At 41.6% G+C, this 12,212-nt stretch overlaps 1 pseudogene; it reads left to right on the plus strand.

Moving 5' to 3' along the window:
* The first annotated feature begins 298 nt into the window (after window positions 1-298).
* LOC113920042 lies at window positions 299-749 on the plus strand (annotated as a pseudogene).
* The last annotated feature ends 11,463 nt before the right edge of the window (window positions 750-12,212 follow it).

A 12,212-nucleotide genomic window follows, 5' to 3' on the forward strand; every position in this document is an offset into this window, starting at 1 on the left:
GTTATAGAGTTATATAATTTTATTTAAAGCACTCTTTTGTTTTAAGAGGTCCATGATTTCTACTTTGTTTCCTAAATGGAGTATTGACAGAGATCAATCATCCAATAGAACAATCTTTGACATAGCACAGGAACAGCTCTCAATTACACTGGCTACAAAAGTGGTGGAAAGTAAAACTCATCAAATCTGCATGTGGTTTCAAATACAAAATTGTTAAATATATAGTTTCAGTGTTTTTATTGAGTTCGTATTCATGATAAAAGTTTGAATCCTCTGCTCTTTCACCTGGGCTGCCAACATGCCGTCCAGACTGAGGAAGACCCGGAAATTTGTGGGCCACGGGAGCCATGGCCACAGCCCCAAGACAAGCACCGGAAGCTCCCAGGAGGCCTGGGTCATGCTGGTGGCATGCATCACCACAGGATCAACCTGGACAGATACCATCCAGCTTACTTTGGAAAAGCTGGTATGAGACATTACCACTTGAATAGGACCCAGAGCTTCCACCCAACTGTCAACCTTGATAAACTGTGGACCTTAGTCAGTGAGCAGACATGGGGAAATGCTGTCAAAAACAAGACTGAAGCTGTTCCTCTCACTGATGCGGTGCGATCAGGCTACTACACAGTTTTGGGAAAGGGAAAGCTCCCAAAACAGCCTGTCATCATGAAGGCCAAATTCTTCAGTAAAAGAGCTGAGGAGAAGATTAAGGGTATGGGTGGGGGGAGGCCTGCATCCTATTAGCTTGAAGCCACATGGGGAGAGTTTCATTAAATGCTAACAAGTGCTTTTCAAAATAATAATAATAATAATAATAATAATAGAATCATCTGAACTCTGGGGCACCAAAGAAAGCTTTTATCTTATGGAAGATCGATTTGGCACTTCAGTAGGTCTTCTGTAACTATAGCTCAGTTTTTATACAGTAGAAAATTATATAAATTTGATAGAGTAAGCATTTTCAAATAATGGGAACTAATTTTTTTCCATGTGTACTATTGCATCTTTTAATAGACCATAAAGTTGTAAGCACCATCTGTTAGTTGTGTAACAGACCTTCCTCAACCCTCAGCTAACTTGAGTTCCATGTTACTTAATCCATGAGTGGACATGTCATTCAAGCAAGCTAATCAAAGACCTTACCTGGAATTGATATATGAACTTGAGAAGTTCTGTTTTTACCAGGTTTGCTAATCTGAGATAATGTGAATCTGGGCTTTACAGTAGCCCAGTAGTTCCTGCCACTTAGAAAGAGTGTAGGAGCTCAAATGTGTGTGCCCATATGAGGCAGAGAAGAGGAAGAAAGAACGGCAAGGAGAATAACAGTATATGTTGGGAGGTGAGCGGAGAGGAGAAGAGAGATTTGCCAGCCCTGAGCTTTAGTCCCAGCCAGTAAGGTCCTAATCCCTGAAACTCATCTTTTGATCACATGTGAACTACCCCCAGCTCCTTTCCAAACTTAAAATACAATGAACTCCCTTATTTAGGTTAATCTAGTTTAAATCAAAGAGATATTATTAATATATCACATCCATATAGGGCACGTTCAGGTCATTATTTTGGGTGGGGGCTGTTTGTTTTTTAAATTGCTATTTTTTTCACCCGCTGCATTCCATTCGGAAGCCCAGCACTGTGTGTTTATATGGCCATCCTCTCTAGTTATTTTCTACAGGGCAGCAAGTACCCAGTTTTATGGGTATATTATCTTCTAGTTGAGACAAATAAAACTAGAATATCTTTAAAATACATAACAAAGAAATAATATTTTTTCTGATTCTTTCTTTTGTATTGGATCTCAAAGCCAAGAGAAGGTACACGGTTTTGCCTGTATGGGACCCAGAGCAGTTGACATGTCAATATACTTGTGTGCCAAGAAAACGTGCAAGGGTAGAGTCCTCCCCAAAGTTGCATAGAACCCAACAAATTTATCCTTTAAGACAATCTAGGGATTGTCTTACTTGTCCATTTTTCTGAGTCTTCCTGATGAAAGCCATAAACTCAGAGTAAACAAGGATTCCCCAAATTGCTACGCTTGAAGTGGCTGCAAAATTTAAGACTATTTCCTTTTTAAACAAGGTGGTCTGACAGAGTCTGGGAGCAAAATCAGACTCCCTGGATAAATAGAAAGAAGCAGTGGAGAGCAATGGGGTCCTAAGCCCAAGAATTGACTCCAACATTCAGCTACATCTAAGTGTGGAAGCCCTTGTTGGAAAAGAAAGCCTACTCTAAGGAGGAAAGTTTGTCGGGTTTTTTTTTTTTTTTAAAGCGTAGCATTTGACCCGAACACATGTCTCCAAAACACGAATCAGTTTATCTCCATCTCAGCTTTCCCTGAGAAGCACAGGTTCATGAGTTGAAAGTTCTTTCCTGTGGCACGTCTCTTCCTAGCAACTCCGCAAACCTGAGCCAATCTCAATAGATGGAGTCATGTCTGCACTTCTTAATCTTCATTCTCCCTGAGAGAGAGAGGCTCTTCATCGAATCAGTCAAGGAGAGCAAAGCGTTGAGGCAGTGGAATCTTTCCAGCACAGACTTCACGGTGTTTCTCCTCAACAGCAGCGTCCCCGGTCAGTACAGCCCCATGCCTGCATCTTGCTCGCCCAACAAGCCGCTTCTCTCCTTGCCTCTCTCCTCCAGCCTCCCCTGCGCCACACAACCACCTTCTCAGGTTGGCCACACTCCTGCCTTCTGGATAATCTCCCTTGCTACGGTGAGAGGGGCTTTCTAAAAGGCTTTGGGGTTTTTTTCCCTAAAGGAAAGCAGCCAACAACTGTCCTAATGTTTCACAAAAGACTCTCTCCTCCATTCTGCTGCAGATTTATACTTTGGCCCCCATTGAGAGAAAACAGCATATGGTGGGATCCTTTTGTGTGTGGACCCTTTCCCTCTGCACACTAGTAGCTGTGTGTCCTTAATGTCTCCACGCCTCTGTTTTTCTCAGATGTAAATTGGAGAAAGCAGCAATACCCCCAGCATGTAGCTATTAATCCACTTATGTCAAGTTTCAACACTGCTTGTCACATAGAAGTGGTCTCCGGGGCACCCTCTCTCCATGGCTTCCCTCAATCTCCTGGTCACTGCTCTCTCTACTCTGCACTCAGCACTGACGCCTTCTACACACACCAACCGAAGTTAAAATCCCTAGCTCGTCACTTCAATGGAAATTTACTACTTAACAGTTGAATGCCATTTTGAGAATGTGTGTTTGTTACAGAAACAAAATAAAATAAAAATTGACATAGTTAAGAACGTCATCTTTATCACAGAGTTCAGTCCAGAACTTAGAAGCAAACTTAGAGCAGTTGTTTTCAAGTTGATATGATTGATATAATGTCCAAGCTAGCTTAATTTTTCTGAGTCAAATGAAGGAAAGAGAGAAATAAAGAAGGAGGGAGGGAGGGGTAAAGAGGGGGAGAGTAAAAAGAAAGGAAGGGGGGGGGGAGGGGAAGGGAGGAAGGGAGGTGGTAAAACCACTCTCAGGAAAATCATGAAACTACATAAAAATTCACTGTAAAACAATCCCATTTCAAATCCTATTAAACTCCATAGGAAATGACATTTGCTGCAGTAAGAAAAACAGATGGTGGAAGGAGAGAGGAAAATAAAATTCTTTGAAAACCGAGAATGAAAATGCCACTGCTAACACTTTGGGTCCCTCTGACGTGTTCATATATCAAGTTATAGCCTCCAAGACAGTCACTTTCTTCATCATATGCATGCCTTCCAGCCCAAAATAGCCCCACGGGGCTTCTAAAGTAAGACGTGTGTGGTGTTGGGGATGTGTGTTTGTGTGAGGTTGCATGTGAGTTTGTGAGTGGGGCCAGGACAGGGAACAGTGGGGGTCATTCAAGCCCACGAGACAGGCAACCCTGACCGGGACACTTTGCAGCCTCACAGTGACTCATCTTCCTCTCAGGCACAAGTACATCAAGGCCTCTGTTTTGCTCTGAGCTCACATTTGTCCTCTTTAAACCAATGAGTCATAAGTTGGAAATATGTATGAAAGAAGCAAGAAGAATATGTCACTGAGTTATTTCTGGTGGTTCAATATACACATCCTAGGACATCGTGCATTTGAAAGGCAAAATTTTTAATATGAGCGGTCCAAAGGAAACAGAATTGGTTCTGTAAGAAAAAAGAAAGTTAGGTGCAAGAAGAAATGCAGCCTGGTGAAACGATTAAGTTTAGGTGAAGAGAATCAAAATAGTGCTTCACGTTCTTAAAGGGATAATTTCTTTCAGGGGAAATTACATAAATTCTTGGTCACTTGAACTAGCAGAGAAATATTCTTGCCAAAGTTGAGGGTGGGAAACAAATGAAGTTGTCGCACCTCTCCAGGGCAAAAAATGAGCTTGAGATGCAAACAGAATTCTTCTTTTGATGCCTTCCCAGCCAAATCTAATTACCTGGGAAGTCAGAGAATTAAATACTTGAGTTTTATCATGAGAAAACAGAAACCAGGAAGCAGCCATATATAATGCTTCACCTAGTAATTACCAGTGCAGGACCTTTTCACTTACCCACTTGGTCAGCAGTTACCTGTTGGGCACCTGCTACGTGCCAGGTTGTAAGTATCCCAGGCACTGAGGACATAGCAATGCACAGGCTGATGCTGCCCATTTCCTCATGGACCTTAGGTTTCCCAGGTCAAGGTGTTTAGCAGATCATAATAGGACAGTGACAGTCAGTGGTATGACTGTCTGGGCTTGGGCGGGGTGGAATATGTGATAGAGACATGAAGATTTGAGATCGAGCTGAAATCCCAGGAGCTGAAGGATGAGAAGGTGTTGGCAAGAACAAAGAGAATATCATTGTCAGTCCCTGTGGCTGGAAGGACTGGGGTTTCTGAGAAACCGGGAGAGGAGTGTTAACGGGAACATGAAAAAGGAGACAGAGAGAGAGACACACAGCATGAGGCTGGAGAACAGAGGTCGCATGCAGAAAACCTGCCAGGCCACGCCGAGGGCTGTGGACTCCTTCCAAAGAACAATTACAAGTTACGGGAAGCAGGGGAGTGACACAATCAGATGTGCAGTTTTGAAGATAACTAGCTTTCATGGAAACAATGTGGTGGGGAGATAAGGAGGGAAAAGAGAAAAATGTTTAGAAGCTATTGTACGCCAACATCTTGATCCGAGATGATGGTTGTGGAGATAGGAAATGGAGAAAAGGTTGTGATAAATTGTGAAGTTTTATCAATGAGATAGTGACTGTTCATGCCATACAGAGCTGGATGAGAGAGAAAAAAGAGAGGAGAGTTGGGGTCTGTGAACCCTCCTCTGTGAATCATAAAGGAGACTTCTGGGGCGCCTGGCTGGTTCAGTCAGAAGAGCACATGACTCTTGATCTCAGGGTCATGAGTTCAAGCCCTGTGTAGAGATTACTTAAAATTAAATGAATAAATAAACTTAAAAAAAAAACATTAAAAAAAGACTTCCTCTCTGTATCACATATATATTTACATACTTCTACTAGGTTTCCCACCCTTTTTGTTCCCTTTCCCCCACTGCTTTATGTTAAGTGGTACAGTCTCTGGTTGGGTCATGGAAAAGCAAAGGGAGGAATGAATATTGCCCAGGGAGTGTGGCCTGAGCTGGATGTAGTAACGGATAAGATTTGGGTTGCTTCCATTTTGGAAGGCAGTAGGTACATCCTTGGTTATATATGGAATAATTTATTATGTTACATGCAAACAATTTTCTCTTTTAGAAGTGTAAGTTTAGAGGGAAGTAAGTGTTGATTTTAAGCAGCCAAAGGGTATATACTAATACAGACATATGTCACTTTTTTGGCTGCCCAGCATCTGACCTTCTTCTGTACATTTAGGAAATTTTATATCTTATGAATCTTGATGGGAGGCATATCCTACCATAGAAGCAGAAGATGCCAGATACACAACGAACCCAGATGTTTTTGCAGCTAGTGATGGGCACATTTCCTATGCTGAGCCAATCAGATATACCCACCATGTATTATAAATCAGGAATTAACAATGAAAAGAAGGAACAGCTGAAAATATACCGTGATGCTGGTGGCGATGGCCGCATCAGTATCTGTTTCTCGGGGATGGCAGAAACAGGGGATCCCCAGGAGCAATGTAGGTGGGGTGCACATCAAGTTATAGTTCTTAGCAGCAGATACAATTGCGCTTTCTCCTAATGTGTCTTAGGCTGTGGCTCTTGCTGCATCGAACTCAAACCTCTTTGTTCTGCCTTCCCAGTGATTCTGAGACTCTTAATAGCCTTTCAATTAATTCCTTTGCTCCATTTGTATCTGGCCTTCAAACTAAAACTAATTATTGTATTAGGGAACACAATAATACTTCACAACACTCTCACTGGACTGTTTAACAACCTGAAGAGGGGCGCCTGGGTGGCTCATCTGATTAAGTGTCTGCCTTCGGCTTGGGTCATGATCCCAGGGTCCTGGGATCCAGCCCCACGTCGGGCTCCTGGCTCAGCGGGGAGCCTGCTTCTCCCTCTGCCTCTCTCCCTGCTCGTGCTTTCTCTCTCTGTATCTCTGTGTCTCAAATGAATAAATAAAATCTTAAACACACACACACACACACACACACACACACACACACACACACACACACACACACACACACAAAACCAACCCGGAGAACATTCTCCATGTGGATGGTTGATTTAGTGGCCCATTATATATTTCAGATGATCCGTTTCTTTATGTGATCTATGTCTTCATTCAAGAGTCTCAGTTTTTATTGTTTGCTGTATTTTGTCACTTCTTTAAATTTATAAAAACAGATCCTTTCCCCCAAATACACATATGCCATCACAGACATTTCAGAAGATGATGGGTAGAGACTTGACTTCCAACTCCAAGGCAATAAATGTGACTCTTTTAGCTGGCATCCCCTTGATACTCATGCCAACAGACATGCTTGCAGTCACACTGCTGACATAGAAACTGGTCCCTCGCACCACCTGCCAGAACCCAGAAGGCACATGACTTCAGAAGGGATGTTAGCCAAAGGCAACAGAGGAGCAGCAATGAAGGGAAAAGATTGAATGTTACCACAAGCCAAAATGGAGATGACCAAAAGTACATAATTCCAGGCTCCAATTCCCACACATTCCTCAAGTGATTCTCTTTTGGTATAATGAAAAATCCACCAGGCAACTGCACATGCTCCTCCACCAGGAGTCTAGCCGAGGCTGGTAATCCTGCAAGCATCACCACAAAAGGGGTCAATGTCCCAGCGACTCCTCCAACATGACCTTGCATTGTTGATAATACTCATCCTCCTCTCCCTTCTTAGCAGGGCAACCTCTGAATGGATTTGGCAAAGATCCATGACAAAGTTCAGCTCTCTATTTTAAAAGGCAACTTCTCATTCTTTGCAGCCAAGTTTATTTCATTTTCTTCTGAACTACAAAAAGCTCCTGATATGCCATTAGTTTTAGCTCCAATGTCTACTCAGTGTCAGAGCCATTTGAAGACTCCACTCTGATGTCACAGTTAATGGCCTTGGCATTGCTGGGGCTCAAGACAGCTACAGGAATGAATTGACAGCAAAGACTCCTGGCTAAGTGGGGCCACCCTGCTGGAAGAAATGTTTACAAGAATAGGGGCTCTGACTTTTTAATTCTATATCTAACCCTCTCATTATAGGTGATTTCTGGTTCTCTAGTTCCATGACTTCAACTATGATCTGACAACACTAAATATATATTTCAAGCATGGATCTCACCCTTCCACTCTAGAATCTTATACCCACCTGCTTACTTGACATATACACTTCAATTCTAACGGGTAGGACAAGCTTAAAATGAACAAAACCAAGGCTTGATTACCCGAACCCCTTCCCCCAATCTGTTTCTCCACCTCATTTTAATGGCAGCTCCATTCTGCTGGTTGCTCAGCCCAAAAATTTAGTTATCCTTGACTTCTTTCTTATTCTCAAGCTTCACATCCAAACCTTCAAGAAATCCTGTCAATTCTGTCATTGCACTAGATGCAAAATTTTACCAGTGCTCATCATCTCTCCCACCACCACCCTAGTGCAAACTGTCATCACTTCTCAGAGGACTCATTTAAATAACTTCTTAATTGGTCTTTATGATTCACTTTGCACCCCCACCAACCTTCACTAAAATCATTCAGTCTTCCCTTAGCAAAGTTAAACCTCAAGATGTAGGTTCTTGCTAATTGAAACTCTCTTGTGGTTTTTCATCTCACTCAGAATAAAATCTGAAGTTTTTCTCATGGTCAGCAAAGCTTTCCTTGCTATGGTCTTTACTCTCCTCATTCACCCCACACCCCCCCATTCCCCTCTCTTCTTCTTCCCACTCCAGACACACTGGCCTTCTTGCTTTTTCTTGTACATACCAGGCATCCTCCTACTTGACATTCTTTGTGTATTGCTGTTTCATCTTCCTGAAGTGTCCATCTCTAAATTATAACCTGTACCTGTATAACCCTTACTTCTTTCAGAAAAGAAAGGAAAGCCTGACCCCTACGTTTTTAGTATATGTGCTGCCAAAGCCAGCATTCCTGGCCCCTACATAAAATTGCCTCTCCATTGAGTAACTTTGTAAGCCTCATTATGCTCTATTTTCTTTCATCCCACTTACCTCCATGTTTTTGCTTATGTGTTTATTTTCTGCTGTCTCCCACCAGGTCTTACTTCATGTAAACAAATTCTGCTTATTTGGTTCACTGCTACATCCTAACACCTATGAGAATGTCTATCCATTATAAGCCCCTACTCTATTTATTTCATCTATCTATTTATTTATTGAATAAATAAAGAATGGAGATCTAAGAAGGGGTCCCTGAAGGAATGTTCATACTTGAGGATTTGGGGAATAATAACAAGAGAAGCTTGTAAAGAAAACTGAGTAGTCTCTAAAGAGGGGAAAAATAAGCCAGAAGAGTTCAGTGGCCTCGCTGAAGCCACAGGAAGCGGCTGTGTCCAGCTAGAGGAAGTGGTGAACACTTGAAAATGCTACAGGTGAGATACTAGTGCAATGTGAGAAGAATGGAGAGAGACTATTAAAGAATCGGGGAGAAGCAAAAAAAGGGGTTTCAAAAAGGAGACAACGTTCAACCCTGTCAAACACTGTTTATGAATTAAGTTACATCAAATGCTCATTGGGTTGAGAAAACAGAGACTTTTGTAACTTTAAAAGAGCAGTTTTGCTGAAGCAGTAAGAATAAGAATCTGACTGCAGTCGTCATAATAAGCTTCAAGGAAAGAGAGAAAGGAAATAATGAGTACAGAAAATTTTCTGTAAAACGAAACAGAATCGAAGGAGTTGAGTAGGATATATGGTCACGTGGGGGCATTTTTCTTTTTTTATGCAAATTTTATTGCATCTTCTTCTGCAGGTCAGAATAATCTTGTAAACAAAAAAAATTAATTATGCAATAAAAAAGAGGGAATAGTAAAAATAGTATTTTGAGTATTGGATTCCATTTTCCCTTGCCTACTCAAAGACATCATTCTTATCCTTGTCCTTGTCCAAACACATAATTTTTAATTCACTAAATAATTCAAAATAACCCCACCCAAACTTACCATCTTGCTTTTGTCTGCCTTTTCTCTTTTTACAGTATGTGAACAATTGTAAATCTTATACACAATTAGATTAGATCAAGGTATGACCAGGTTCAGACACTAAGCATATACTAAGTGTGCTGATATTTTCAATTTAGAAGAAATTTTAAAAGAAACTTTAATTTAAAAGAATACTCCCAATGGGTGCCTGGGTGGCTCAGTCTGTTAAGCATCTGCCTCGGCTCAGGTCATGACCCTGGAGTCCTGGGATCAAGCCCCGCATCGGGCTCCCTGCTCAGCGGGGAGTCGGCTTCTCCCTCTACCTCTGCCCCTCTACCTGCTTGTGCTCCCTCTCTGTCTCAAATAAATAAATAAAGTCTTAAAAATAAAATGCTCCCTAGGACAATTTCATTGATTTCGTAGTCTGCTTAAAGGTCATGATTGAAAAACACCAACCCCGGGTCTGACAATAAAAAGTGAGTGACTGATGCAGGATGAAAGACAAAAATCTTTGAAAATGAGGTCAAGGATTTGAGAGACCAGGGTGATGGAAATACACTCAGTAGAGGCATATTGAAATCACCAAGAGTTTGGCAGGATTAATGTTAACAAAAGAGAAGCAGTGAGCCAAGTGCTAAATCTGGAAAAATTAAGGTGATGTGGCCCAAATGTCTCTGGATGGCTGCCACAAAGAGGCATGCTGGGCGGGAGAACCTATTTGTGTTAGCTTCCATGAAGTTGGGCATTCTCATTCTGTATACCACACCTGGGAGATCACATAGCTCTCATCCCCTTAATTATCAGTTTTATGTAAATGGCTCAAAAATCATATCTCCAATGTGGCTCTGTCCTCTAAACCCCACACTCACAGAACCATCCGCTTAAATGACATCTTCACTGATTCTCCCACAAGCCCCCAAATTAAATACACCCAAAATTAAAGGAATCACTTATTTCTTCCTAATTGCTTGAGAAAGAAATCTCAATGCCAACCTTAATTTCTCTCTCTCATCCCACATGTCCATAAATCACAAATCCTATATATCCCTCAGATCTGTCCATTTCTCCACACTTTTTTGCCACAACTTTACTTCAGGAGCCCATCATTTCTTGCCTGGGTCTCTGCGGCAACGTTCTTATGAGTACCTGTCTCCTCTCTTCCCCTGGTTTCCATGAGGAAGACTGATTAGAGAGGTCCACTTATTGGATGTTTCTTTTTGTTGTTATTATTCTTGCCACCCAATTTTTCAGTATTTCCAGTTTAAAAGAATTGCCCTCTTGTGTGAAGCTTGAGGACAGCAGGACTCACTTCCTATCATAGCAACTGAATGAGGACAGATTTTTTCTCTCCCCATCTTCCAGCACCTAAAGCATTGGCATGTTTATGGTTGGCCAATTTGACACTTGCACTCAGGACTTTGAATATGGAGTGAATAATGTGAAGGGACAATTCGCTATGGCATTCAAAAATAGCACTGTTCAGGGGCTGGAGGTGAGAATGGTAGTTGTTTTCAGCAAGGCCAGTGCTAGCAGTAACATCCTAAGCAGATTGTTATAATACATCACATTGGCTGTGGCCCCGACTGACTAGACTCCATTGGTTTCCACACATTTTCTGAATCTGGTTCTCCAACTATTCTGTTGATTCTATAAATATTCCCAAACCTATATGAAATATTCTCTTCTGCTTGACTGGCCACAGTCATTTTCTACTGCTTACAATGAAAATTCTGACCATCACAGGCCAGTTAAGAAGTTACTGCGATAATTTAGGATAAAAGAGGATAGTGGCCTGAATTAAAGCAAGGGTAAAGGATGATGGAAAGTAGGGGAGAGGGTAGACAAATGGGAGTTAAATTCCTTGGAATTTATTGGCTATTGGGATAAGGACAAGAAAGTGTCACCGAGGATGGTTTATAGCCTGGGTAAAGAGGTGTTGTCAGTACTTCCAAACAACAAAGAATGGAGAAATAATAATAATAAAGGAGTTAGGCAGATGGGGGAAGAGCAGATTTGTGGTGGTGGGAGTAATTACCATTTCGTAAAAGTTGAGTTTGAGACTTTAAGATGACATTATGGGAGACACAGAGTAGACAGATGGCTAGAAGTATGAATCTGTGGGAAAATGTCAAGGATAAAGATAGAGGACTGAAGTCACCAGGAACTGAAATCATGAGAGGAAATGAGATCACTCTGGAAGAGTTCACAGCAGAAGAACAGTGGGTCGAGGATGGACATCTGGAGAATGCCATAATTTAAGAGATGAGCTTAGGAAGAAAAGACTAGAAAATAAATCACATCATTCTGGACCACAGTTCCTTTCCTGATGAGATGGCATGATTTAAATTACTCTTTCTAGTTTCCTTGGACACATAGAGCCCCTTGAAAATAATTTTCTTGTCTTTGGCAGCTCCTTCTCAATGAGCAATGATTTCAAATAATTACTACCTCCCTCAAGTTTTTACCCTACATTCTTGGCTGGCAACCTCTACCTGCAAAGTCGGAAGAGTAACAAAACTCTCTACATTTTAGACAATACTTTTAGAGGGCAAATCTCAAAAAGTAACATAATGAAGAGACCAGCTATCTGTCACTAACACTCCCATGTAGATCTCTTATATATACAGGGGTTCTCCATTTTCCCCCAGGCCCACCCAAAGTATACCGGTTCCAAAGAAGCAGAGCC

Source organism: Zalophus californianus, chromosome 3 (assembly GCF_009762305.2).
Source record: "Zalophus californianus isolate mZalCal1 chromosome 3, mZalCal1.pri.v2, whole genome shotgun sequence".
Lineage (NCBI taxonomy): Eukaryota > Metazoa > Chordata > Mammalia > Carnivora > Otariidae > Zalophus > Zalophus californianus.